The sequence below is a fragment of the Aquarana catesbeiana genome, linkage group LG01 (genome assembly GCF_042186555.1).
Source record: "Aquarana catesbeiana isolate 2022-GZ linkage group LG01, ASM4218655v1, whole genome shotgun sequence".
Lineage (NCBI taxonomy): Eukaryota > Metazoa > Chordata > Amphibia > Anura > Ranidae > Aquarana > Aquarana catesbeiana.
Genome location: NC_133324.1, coordinates 274,001,836 through 274,014,859, shown reverse-complemented (window position 1 = coordinate 274,014,859; position 13,024 = coordinate 274,001,836). Strand labels below are relative to the sequence as shown.

At 48.2% G+C, this 13,024-nt stretch overlaps 1 protein-coding gene across 4 annotated transcripts in view; it reads right to left on the bottom strand.

Annotated features, from left to right (window-relative positions):
- ARVCF (ARVCF delta catenin family member) overlaps positions 1 to 13,024 on the bottom strand; it is a 1,066,482-nt gene that overhangs the window by 339,552 nt on the left and 713,906 nt on the right. The gene's annotated exons all lie outside the window — the stretch shown is intronic.

The following is a 13,024-nucleotide window of genomic DNA, read 5'->3' as shown; positions in this document are numbered from 1 at the left end:
GGAGAGGCAGCTTCACTGGAGCATTGGAGAGGCATCTTCACTGGAGCATGGGAGAGGCAGCTTCACTGGAGCATGGGAGAGACAGCTTCACTGGAGCATGGGAGAGGCAGCTTCACTGGAGCATGGGAGAGGCAGCTTCACTGCAGCATTGGAGAGGCAGCTTCACTGCAGCATTGGAGAGGCAGCTTCACTGCAGCATGGGAGAAGCAGCTTCACTGGAGCATGGGAGAGGCAGCTTCACTGGAGCATGGGAGAGGCATCTTCACTGGAGCATGGGAGAGGCAGCTTCACTGGAGCATTGGAGAGGCATCTTCACTGGAGCATGGGAGAGGCAGCTTCACTGGAGCATGGGAGAGACAGCTTCACTGGAGCATGGGAGAGGCAGCTTCACTGGAGCATGGGAGAGGCAGCTTCACTGCAGCATTGGAGAGGCAGCTTCACTGCAGCATTGGAGAGGCAGCTTCACTGCAGCATGGGAGAAGCAGCTTCACTGGAGCATGGGAGAGGCAGCTTCACTGGAGCATGGGAGAGGCATCTTCACTGGAGCATGGGAGAGGCATCTTCACTGGAGCATGGGAGAGGCATCTTCACTGGAGCATGGGAGAGGCATCTTCACTGGAGCATGGGAGAGGCAGCTTCACTGGAGCATGGGAGAGGCAGCTTCACTGGAGCATGGGAGAGGCAGCTTCACTGCAGCATTGGAGAGGCAGCTTCACTGCAGCATTGGAGAGGCAGCTTCACTGCAGCATGGGAGAAGCAGCTTCACTGGAGCATGGGAGAGGCAGCTTCACTGGAGCATGGGAGAGGCAGCTTCACTGGAGCATGGGAGAGGCAGCTTCACTGGAGCATGGGAGAGGCAGCTTCACTGGAGCATGGGAGAGGCAGCTTCACTGGAGCATGGGACGGCCAGCTTCACTGGAGCATGGGAGAGGCAGCTTCACTGGAGCATGGGAGAGGCAGCTTCACTGGAGCATGGGAGAAGCAGCTTCACTGGAGCATGGGAGGGCCAGCTTCACTGGAGCATGGGAGAGGCAGCTTCACTGGAGCATGGGAGGGCCAGCTTCACTGGAGCATGGGAGAGGCAACTTCACTGGAGCATTGGAGAGGCAGCTTCACTGGAGCATGGGAAAGGCAGCTTCACTGGAGCATGGGAGAGGCAGCTTCACTGGAGCATTGGGGAGGCAGCTTCACTGGAGCATGGGAGTGGCAGCTTCACTGGAGCATGGGAGAGGCAGCTTCACTGGAGCATGGGAGAGGCAGCTTCACTGGAGCATGGGAGAGGCAGCTTCACTGGAGCATGGGAGTGGCAGCTTCACTGGAGCATGGGAGAGGCAGCTTCACTGGAGCATGGGAGAGGCAGCTTCACTGGAGCATGGGAGTGGCAGCTTCACTGGAGCATGGGAGAGGCAGCTTCACTGGAGCATGGGAGAGGCAGCTTCACTGGAGCATGGGAGAGGCAGCTTCACTGGAGCATGGGAGTGGTAGCTTCACTGGAGCATGGGAGAGGCAGCTTCACTGGAGCATGGGAGAGGCAGCTTCACTGGAGCATGGGAGGGCCAGCTTCACTGGAGCATGGGAGAGGCAGCTTCACTGGAGCATGGGACGACCAGCTTCACTGGAGCATGGGAGAGGCAGCTTCACTGGAGCATGGGAGAGGCAGCTTCACTGGAGCATGGGAGAGGCAGCTTCACTGGAGCATGGGAAAGGCAGCTTCACTGGAGCATGGGAGAGGCAGCTTCACTGGAGCATTGGAGAGGCAGCCTCACTGGAGCATGGGAAAGGCAGCTTCACTGGAGCATGGGAGAGGCAGCTTCACTGGAGCATGGGAGAGGCAGCTTCACTGGAGCATGGGAGAGGCAGCTTCACTGCAGCATTGGAGAGGCAGCTTCACTGCAGCATGGGAGAAGCAGCTTCACTGGAGCATGCGAGAGGCAGCTTCACTGGAGCATGGGAGAGGCAGCTTCACTGGAGCATGGGAGAGGCAGCTTCACTGCAGCATTGGGGAGGCAGCTTCACTGCAGCATGGGAGAAGCAGCTTCACTGGAGCATGGGAGAGGCAGCTTCACTGGAGCATGCGAGAGGCAGCTTCACTGGAGCATGGGAGAGGCAGCTTCACTGGAGCATGGGAGGGCCAGCTTCACTGGACCATGGGAGAGGCAGCTTCACTGGAGCATGGGACGGCCAGCTTCACTGGAGCATGGGAGAGGCAGCTTCACTGGAGCATGGGAGGGCCAGCTTCACTGGAGCATGGGAGAGGCAGCTTCACTGGAGCATGGGACGGCCAGCTTCACTGGAGCATGGGAGAGGCAGCTTCACTGGAGCATGGGAGAGGCAGCTTCACTGGAGCATGGGAGAGGCAGCTTCACTGGAGCATGGGAGAGGCAGCTTCACTGGAGCATGGGAGGGCCAGCTTCACTGGAGCATGGAAGGGCCAGCTTCACTGCAGCATTGGAGAGGCAGCTTCACTAGAGCATGGGAGAGGCAGCTTCACTGGAACATGGGAGAGGCAGCTTCACTGCAGCATTGGAGAGGCAGCTTCACTGGGGTGGGCACTCAGATAAGTAAAACTGAACACCAATGATAAAACAGTTGAATATGTTAGATTATAAGGACCATGAATAAAAAAATAAATAATTATTAGGTTTGATTTTCTTGCTCTGATTTTTTAAAAGAATTATTCTTATTCTGATTAAATGGATAATTAGAACTGCAAATTAGACTATGAATTTGTATGACTCTAAGCCTTTATTGTTGGGGCTTATTACTTGTCTTGACACCTGTTTGGGGTTAGCATCGTTGGTGCTGACACTTGCTGCTAGTGATTATCGCTGGCCCTGACACTTGCTGGAGGTTATTGCTGGCACTTCACATTTGCTTGGGGTTATTGATGGGTGTTATCATTGATGGCTCTGGCACATGCTGGGTATTATGAGTGCTGGCCTTACAACTTGCTGAGGGTTATGATAGCTGGCCTTGACACTTTGTGGGGGATATTGTGATGGCACTGACAGCACTGCTGGCTTTTATTGTTGATGCCACTAACACCAACAATGGACTTTTTTTACTCCCAATTTCAATGTACCCCTAGGCCCGATTTGTCTAAATCATGGCAAAGCAAAAGGGGAGAGGTAGCACACTACAATCCATACACACTAAATCAACACACACTTTACTGATTATGCCCACATTTTTTGGCCACAAACACAAACACATAGGCAAGTGGCCCATGGAGTGCAATACCTGTTTACTTATCAATTCCTTCAAGGTGTTGCTTCTAATTCTTTTCAAATGCTTGACAACTTTGGTTTATTTTTGCACCCACTGATGTCGAATAAATAAACTGTTTTTTTCACTTGCTGGCCACCGTTGCATATTTCTGCACTTTGCACCTTTTACATTTTGTTGCTTGTTATTTCCTGACCAAAGTGCTGCTTGTCCCCCTGCCTATTTAACCAGTCCTCTCATAGTAAGCCATAACAATATTCTTTAGCATTGTGCATGGCTTTGCGGTAGGGCCCTCTTCTTGCTTCCCCTGGTGGGCCCCAGCTCTACAGACCAACTCTGGCCAGTAAGTGTCATGGGATAAGTAATCGTCAGTCAAAAGGGGTTGAAGTGCTCAACAATACAGGTGTGGGTTTTAGGAGTTGTGCGGTTCACAGGTACTAATCAGAAGTTGGGGAGAAAATTGAAGAAGAATTGGGAAGAAATTGCTTAATAGCAGGTGGGAAAGTGCAGGTACTTATCAGTCTGGGGAGGTGATGAGGATGCTCATCCCTAGGGGCAGAACCATAGGTGCTGGACAGGTGGCATTACACTTAAGGCCACATTGTAAAACTGAGAACATAGTGGATTTTGCATAAAATTCCAATTGCACCCACACAAACAGCAAAGGCGTGAGTATAAATGGCACTCCTGTAGGAGTAAATGGAAAAGGGACAGCCCTGTGTAATCAAATATTTACAGACTAAAATAAGTCAGCTGTTGCAATTCCAGCAAACAAGATTAGTAGAAATTTGCTATTTCCCATATTAGGGCAAGTCTCTTAGTTAAAAAGAAACAATAAAATATTCTGTGTGTACGTACAGTATGGGTGTGTGTATATATATACATATATATATATATATATATCTAGATATATATATATATCTAGATATATATATATATATATATCTATATACATACATATATATTTAACATTAAAAAGTGCATTTAAGCAGCATACATCAATCACTATTGCATCCACTAATGGTTTCCTATGTACTATGATTTTGAGCAGTGTTTCATTCTCATTGTGTCTTTATAAGATATACTGTATCCATATCCAATTACATAATTATCACAATGTAAGCGGTAAAGGAGTTGAACAATATCCAGATTATCAGCGTAATTAATAGTTTATTAATGTTTATTACAAAATATTATTTGGCTGTGTTAACAATCCACGAGAATTTCTGATGTGTGCTCCAAACAAGGATTCATCCTATTTACATATTTGTCCTATCTATGAACAAAGATCATGATTGTCAGAAGTATGCCATTAATAGAGAGCCAAAGCCATGGGCAAAATGAATCAGAAACAACGTGTTGGCATAAGAAAGATGGCACAAACAGAAAGAAGCACAGCTGGCATCCAGCGCCAGGAAAAGAGAGCACTGCACACAGTGTTCTGTGATTAATGTCTTCCCCTACAGATGGAATGCAACACTGAGCCTCTTGTGATGCTTCAAATGGTTATTTCGTAACATAAAACAATTTTTATAGAGAGATGTGGAGGCTAAATACTATTTCCTGAACCCATCTTCAAGGTTCTGCTTAGCAAATCCCTACTCTGTCCTCTGGTTTCTTTAACACTACTGCCCTGACTATATAAACTGCACAGGCATTTTACACTGGCATGTCAATTAAAGGACTGTGGACATGGAGGAATGAAAATGTATTGACAGCAATATTCTAACTCCTGCAATGACCATTTTATTAGACTTTTAGGTATGCTGCATATCAGTGTTAGTGCTTACACGCAGCTTGCATTTACTGCAGGTAATAGTGGGCATTAATGTGGAACTAGCATCAAACATATGGTATGTTTTCAAGTTAAAGCGGATCTTCATTGCATCTGAGCACCAAAAACACAATTGAATCATTTTTTAAAATTCAAAGCAAACTCACCCATCCATCCATGTCTCTATGCATTTTTTTGATGAGAAATCACTTTGAAAAACAATCCCCTAATATTTCTGGCCGTGACCATACAAGTATAAAAAGTTGAAATTCTACAGCCCAACCACTGAGCAGGAGAGAATATGCTTCCTTTTGCCTACAGCAGACTGATGACATTATCTTAGCCTAGGCAAAGTAAAAAGATGTTTCTAATGGTAAATCGTCTATTTGTTTTTTAAATCATATTGTTGCTGTATGTTGTGATTGCCAGGAATGTATTCATTCAGACTTAAAAAGTTAGGGCTAGTTTACACTTCATTCAAAACATGGCTTTGGGCACCCTTTGTTAAAGCTCTCTGAACGCCAGTCAAAGCTCCTGTCACTAAATAAAATGGTTAGCTTACAGTCCTGTTTACACCTTGCGTTTGCTTTGCTTCGGCTCCACTTCAAAAATGATATCCCCTGGAGCTTTAGTGGTGCTTGAAAGCGTCTATGGCAAAGCTCGCTTGAAGCACCTAAAGCTTTTGAGAGGCTTTAAGGCCCCATGCACACGAGACGCCGGTGCAAACTCTGCTGAACACATGTTTTAAAAGCTGAGACCGGCGTTTAGAAATGCCTGTTTTGCCGCGTTTTACCGCGTTTGCGTCTAGAAGCGTCTGCAGAGCAGAGAATAACATTTTGCGACCCAACTTTGGGGCCCCGTATCTCAGGGCCACTTGGTGCTAGGAACCCTAAATTTGGTGTGCTAACACAGTGGAACTAGCACTGCAACATATGGGTTGCAAAATGTCAACCACTTCTGCAGCAGAGAATTAGATTTTCCGACCTGACTTTGGGGCCCCATATCTCGGGGACACTTGGTGCTAGGAACCCCAAATTTGGATATGTTGTAGTGTTAGTTCCACTGTGTTAACACACAACATTTGGGGTTCCTAGCACCAAGTGGCCCCAAGATAAGGGGCCCCAAATTTGGGTCGCAAAATGTCAAGCACTTTTCTGCAGCAGAGAATTACATTTTGTGACCCGACTTTGGGGCCCCATATCTTGGGGCTACTTGGTGCTAGGAACCCCAGCTTTGGATATGTTGTAGTGCTAGTTCCACCATGTGTGCACACCAAATTTGGTGTGATATGGGGCCCCAAAGTTGGGTCGCAAAATGTCATTCTCTGCTGCAGTTTACAATCATATTTCTGTGTTTTTTGGTCCAAAAAATAGGGTTCCTTTAAAAACACTGTGACGGATCCTATCCCACACTCCGCTGAGTGCAGGGGTGAATCCAGAGTCTAGTCTCGGGAGGGGCACTGCCAGAAAATACGTTTTTTTACGGGCAATTTATCGGGGCAATGGCTGGTGTTGGCGCTTTCATCATCACTGCACCATAGTTGTTATGGTTTCAGGATGATTGAAGCGAATTATTTCTATTATGACATTGTAATATAAAATGAATTGGTTCAACTCACCATAATGCAGAATCAGTGGGAGCCCCGAGTGTGTCACTTTCCACGTTGACCTGCCTTCAGATGCAGCTTGTCACTTGCCATGTCCCTGCCACAAGCTGCGGATTGCCACTTGCCTGCCACCAGATGCTGATTCTCACTTGCCACGTCACCTGCCACATGTTGCTGATTGTCACTTGCCACGTCACCTTCCACACATTGGGGATTACACTTGCCACATCATCTGCCACATGTTGCTGATTGTTACTTGCCATGTCACCTGCCACACATTGCGGATTACACTTGCCACGTCACCTGCCACATGTTGCTGATTGTCACTTGCTACGTCACCTGCCACACATTGGGGATTACACTTGCCATGTCACCTGCCACATGTTGCTGATTGTCACTTGCCACGTCACCCGCCACACATTGAGGATTACACTTGCCACATCACCTGCCACATGTTGCTGATTGTCATTTGCCATGTCACCTGCCACACATTGCGGATTACACTTGCCACGTCACCTGCCATATGTTGCTGATTGTCACATCACCTGCCACATGTTCCTTATTGTTGTTGGCCTGCTAAGGTGCAGATTGTCAGAGTGAAGGCAGGCAGCAGAGAGATGATGTAATCTCTCTGCTGCCCATGGCTGTACAGTGAGGGCGTAACTGCAGTGATGCAGGGAGGGCGGTGAGATGATGTCATCTCTCTGCTCCCTGCCCGCCGGCTCACTGACTGGCCAGTCTCTCCGCTCACCTGCGGACCGGCCCACCCCCTCACTCGATGTCTGCCCTGCACGCACGCACACTCACCTGGTGACCCCCCTCACTCATCCGCTGACCTGCCTGCTCAGGCTCTCTCTCACCTGCCAACCCCCGCTGACTGGCCCGCCCGCTCGTTAACCCGCACACTCGCCCTCCCGCCCGTTCATTCATCCGTTGACTGGCCTGCCAATCATGAATTTCTCGGAGGGTGCAATTGCCCCATTGCCCCCCCTGGATCCGTCCCTGGCTGAGTGCTACCGTCAGTAATACCGCTTCCTCCAGTCTGTCCATCAGAGAGATATATTATTATAGCTGCATTGAATACAAGTCTACACGAAAATAGCTTGTAGAATCTTGAATGCTTTATTGGACAGAATACAGCCTTTTTATACACGTTTAATACAAGGGGTTAGATAGCGAGGTAGGGCTGACTCATGGATACTCCCCCCCTCCTTTCTAGCAAAAACTTAAAAGACAATTATATCATTAACATGTTAATTAACACAGCACTTAAGTCAGCCTAGTTGACCAGACAGTTCGTCTCAGCAGGTCAATGTGATCAGCTCTTTTAAGAATCATGTATTGTTCAGAATTAACAACCAAGAATAGTCTTTGGGCAAGTCCAAGAAAACAGTCTCTCAAAAATGTAACAAAAAAAAGATTAATATAGCAATACCAAATAACAGGGTGAATGTGGACAGAAAAAGGTCCTTGCAGCAAGTGTCCGCGACAGTGCCCCCCCCCCCATAGTCCGGCAGACCCAACTAGATCCACCACGGGTCAGCTTGGGGCTGTCTGGGAGAGTTTTATAGTTCAGTTTACCGGGAAAGTCCATCAGCGTTCCCATTCTGCTTTCCTGGCCGATACCGGATGGTAAAATTGTAAGGCTACAGGGCCAAGCTCCATCGTAACAAACGTCCATTATCCCTGGAGACACGATTAAGCCAGATTAATGGATTGTGGTCGGTGAGCACTGTAAAAGTACAGATAAGGTTGGAATTTCTTGAGAGCCCACCAGCGCCAAACACTCCTCCACGGCTGCATAACCGACTTCCCTGGGTAGCAGCTTCCGACTGATGTAGGCCCCTGGGTGCTCACCACCATCAGGTCCTACTTGGCTCAGTACTGCCCCCAGCCCGAATGTAGAGGCATCTGTGTGGACACAAAAAGTTTTGTTATGTCAGGGGCAGCTAGAACAGGAGCTGAAGTTAGTGCATTCTTTAATAGTTGGAAGGCAGCTTCACACTCGGGGGACCACAGTACCTGTCGGGGAAGGTGCTTCTTGGTCAGGTCTGTCAGGGGCTTAGCGATGGAACTATATTGTGGGACAAATTTCCTATAGTACCCAGCTGTGCCGAGGAACGCCAGGACCTGGGTTTTAGTACGGGGGGTCGGCCACTTGGCAACTGCCTCAATCTTAGCAGGCTCGGGTCGTTGTTGTCCACTGCCTACTCGATGTCCAAGGTACTGTACCTCGGACATCCCTATGCTGCATTTCTCTGGCTTAAGGGTTAGTCCTGCAGCCTTGATGCGATCTAACACGACACCGAGGTGAACCAGATGGTCCTCCCAGGTATCATTGTAGATCGCAATGTTGTCCAGATATGCACAAGCATAGTCTTCTAGGCCATGGAGGAGTTGGTCTACCATCCTCTGGAAAGTCGCCGGTGCATTCTTCATCCCAAATGGCATTACTTTAGACTGGTATAAGCCAAATGGGGTAATTAACGCCAATTTCGTAATAGATTCCGCATCCAGAGGAATTTGCCAGTACCCTTTGCATAGGTCGAGGGTTGTCAGGAATTTTCCCCGAGCAATGCGATCTAACAGATCATCCACCCGGGGCATAGGGTAAGCATCAGTGGTGGTGCACTCATTTAATCTGCGGTAGTCTACACAGAAGGGAGTTGTGCCATCCCGCTTCGGTACAAGGACCACCGGGGAAGCCCAGGGGCTGCTGGATGGCTCAATGACTCCCAACTCAAGCATCTCCTTAATCTCATGACGCATCCCCTCTCTCACTGCGTCAGGTATCCGGTAAGCCGCCTGTCTTAGTGGCAGTTGTCCCGGGGTCTCCACTTGGTGCACTGCCATAGTAGTGTACCCAGGGACTGTGGAGAACATTTCCCTTCTCTGACTAAGGACCTGTCTAGCTTGTTCTCTCTGCGTCGGCCCTAGCTGGTCGTCAAGCTTTATCGTCTCTATCCCTGCAGTAATTCTATTTAGCTCCGGGAGCACCAGCAGGGGAAGATTCTCAGAATCTTCCACAGCTGGAGCACATATAGCGGCTACCTCTCCTGATCTTTCCCAGTATGCTTTCAACATGTTCACATGAAAGGTCCGTCGGACTCTTTCATCCGAACATTTAGCCACTAGGTAGGTTGTGTCACAGAGCTTTGCCATAACCCGGTAAGGTCCCTGCCAAGTGGCCTGTAACTTGTCCTGCTAGGTTGGCCTGAGGGCAAGAACCTTCTGCCCAACCTCCAGAGTGCGGTTCTGAGCAGTACGATCGTACCATCATTTCTGCCGCCTTTGGGCAGCTCGAAGGTTCTTCTGGACAGTGTCCATGAGCTCTTTCAGTCTGTCCCGAAACTCAAGAACGTATGCTACGATAGAGGACCCTTGGGGATCAATTCCCCCTTCCCAGTGGGCTCTGACTAGATCTAGGGCCCCCTCACCCACCTCCCATACAGTAACTCAAACGGGGAGAACCCGGTAGATTCCTGCGGCACCTCCCGATAAGCAAAGAGAAGGTGTGGCAGATATCTCTCCCAATTCCTGTGACAGGTTGCAAATGTCCTAAGCAGCTCTTTCAGTGTTCCATTGAACCTCTCACACAGTCCATTGGTCTTGGGGATGACAAGGAGAGCTCTGTAGGGGCTTTATCCCACAGAGCCTCCATAACTGCTGAGTGAGCTCAGCAGTGAACTGGGTCCCCTTGTTGGAGATGATTTCCCGAGGGAAACCCACCCTGGCAAAGATCCAGAGCAAAGAATCAGCCACAGTTTCTGCATGGATATTTGTCAGGGGAATGGCCTCTGGGTACCGGCTGGCATAATCCACCACAGTAAGGATATATCTCTTACCAGAAGGACTAGGTAGGGGCAATGGTCCAACCAGGTCTACGGCAACACGGCTAAAGGGTTCATCAATGATCGGTAAAGGGTGTAGGGGAGCTTTCAGTGGGCCCCCATGCTTACCCACCCGCTGGCATGTGTCACAGGTCCGGCAATACTGTCGGACATCCACTGTAATCCCTGGCCAAAAAAACGACTGAGTCAGATGGTGGAGGGTCCGGGAATCCCCAGGTGTCCGGCTAAGGGTATGTCATGCCCAATGTGCAGCAGGTCATGCCGATATTTCTGCGGCACAACCAGCTGCCGCTTGGGTGAATGGGAGGCTGTGTTTGCCTCAGTAACCCAATCGAGTAATCCCTGGACCCACTCTATCCGCTCCCCCTCCAACCCCCCAGGGTCCAATCCTGCTTTTTCCCTATAGCTAGCTAGGGAAGAGTCGCTAAGAGTTGCCTGAGCAAAGTCTTGGGGAGAAGCCCAAGTTGGGGTAGGAATAGCTGAGGTAGTACAGTTTAGGTCAGGGGTGACAGGTCTTACCTGGGTCCCGTCCTCAAGGGAGCGCACATCCATCCATCAAACATTTGCAGGTAAACATCCATCTCATCTTCACCATCTTGAAACATTCGAAAGGCGGCATAGGGTAGCTTTTTGCGGGCCGCTGGAGCTTCCCAGTAGAACATAACTGACGCTCCTTGGTCCCGCTGGAGTTCAGCCATTCGCAGCTGGGACACCTCTCGTAACACTTGACTGCGGGGGGTGAGTACCATACAAGGCCAGTCGCCACTGGACATCATGCTGGAACTCTGTCGCCTCTGAGGTATATGCTGGTGGATTGCTGGCCTGGTCAATCTCCATTAGTTCGGCGATGAGAGTCGCTTTGGATTTGTTGCTGGAGACTTTTCCATGGGCTTCCAAGAGATCCTTCAAGGTGCTGCGCTTGAGTCTGGCGTAGTGATGTTCCATCTGCTGTTAGGAGCAGGGGGTCTTGGTCGTGATTTGGGTGTGCCTAGGCAAGAGGAAGCATTCCACAGCTTGCCACCAATTGTGACGAATCCTATCTCACACTCCGCTGAGTGCTTCCGTCAGTAATACCGCTTCCTCCAGTCTTACCGCCAGAGAGATATATTATTATAGCTGCATTGAATACAAGTCTAGCCGAAAATAGCTTGTAGAATCTTGAATGCTTTATTGGACAGAATACAGCCTTTTTATACAATTTTAACATAAGGGGTTAGATAGCGAGGTAGGGCTGACTCATGGATACTCCCCCCCTCCCTTCTAGTAAAAACTTTAAAGACAATTATATAATTAACATGTTAATTAACACAGCACTTAAGGCAGCCTAGTTGACCAGACAGTTAGTCTCCGCAGGTCAATGTGATCAGCTCTTTTAAGAATCATGTATTGTTCAGAATTAACAACCAAGAATAGTCTTTGGGCAAGTCCAAGAAAGCAGTCTCTCGAAAATGTAACAAAAAAAAGATTAATATAGCAATACCAAATAACAGGGTGAATGTGGACAGAAAAAGGTCCTTGCAGCCAGTGTCCGCGACAAACACTTATAAACGCAAACGTGTTTGGTGTCCAAAACGTGGAAAACTTTTGCATCTGAACCCATTTTTTTTACTTCTGGAAAAACAGGTTAAACACAGCTGCCTAAAAACAACAAAAAACGAGACTGTGTACATGGACACATAGGATAACATTGAATGAGTTCAGGGGCAGTTGAAAAAAAGTGTCTCGTGTGCATGAGGCCTAATTCAGCTATAGCTTCATTTTGTTTTGGAATTGCAGGTATGAGATATTGCAGGTATGAGAGATCCACACAGACACAGTGCACCTGCCAAGCTTCAACAAAGCTTCAAAAGAGCATCACCGAAGCATCACTGAAGCTTCACTGAAGCATCATTGAAGCCTCCCTGAAGCATCACTAAAGCTTCATCGAAGCACCACCGAAGCATCAAAAACACATCATAAAAGCATGTTGAAGTGGTAGGCACTTTAATGTGGAAGCCGAAGCAAGTGTAAATGAGCCCTTACTGAAAAGCCCCCTTAAAAGATATACTCCAATGAAACATGAAAAACTTGAAATGCAACCTACCTCATAAATGGCTTTAATTTTATGTTTGAAATTCATCCAGTGTACGATTTTCTAAATACCAACATCACATTAGTTATCAAGATTATTGTATTGTGAAATTCCTGAAAAACATTACCTGGTTTAATCACTGTCCCCAATATGGGCTCACTGCAACATCAACCACACGAACTGGAGAATGATAGGGAAACTGCACTTCACATAATCATATAATGCAATGCTGCGGGCTCATTTGGAAACTCTGTGAGAAGGTGAACATATAAAGCTAAGAAAAAGGTGAAGTAACTGGACTCTGACTTTGGCGATGTGGCAAAGCATCTTGGATGGCATGGGTAGTTGATCCATTTTGTCAGCAAGATTGCTTAACAATTGCCAAAACAATCATAACTTGTTGCTTCAGACCAACCTGCAATATTCTTCTGAAGGCATTGGTTCAGATCTTTCCTGAACAGTGCTGTATACTGGTGTGAGATAACAATCATCCCAGT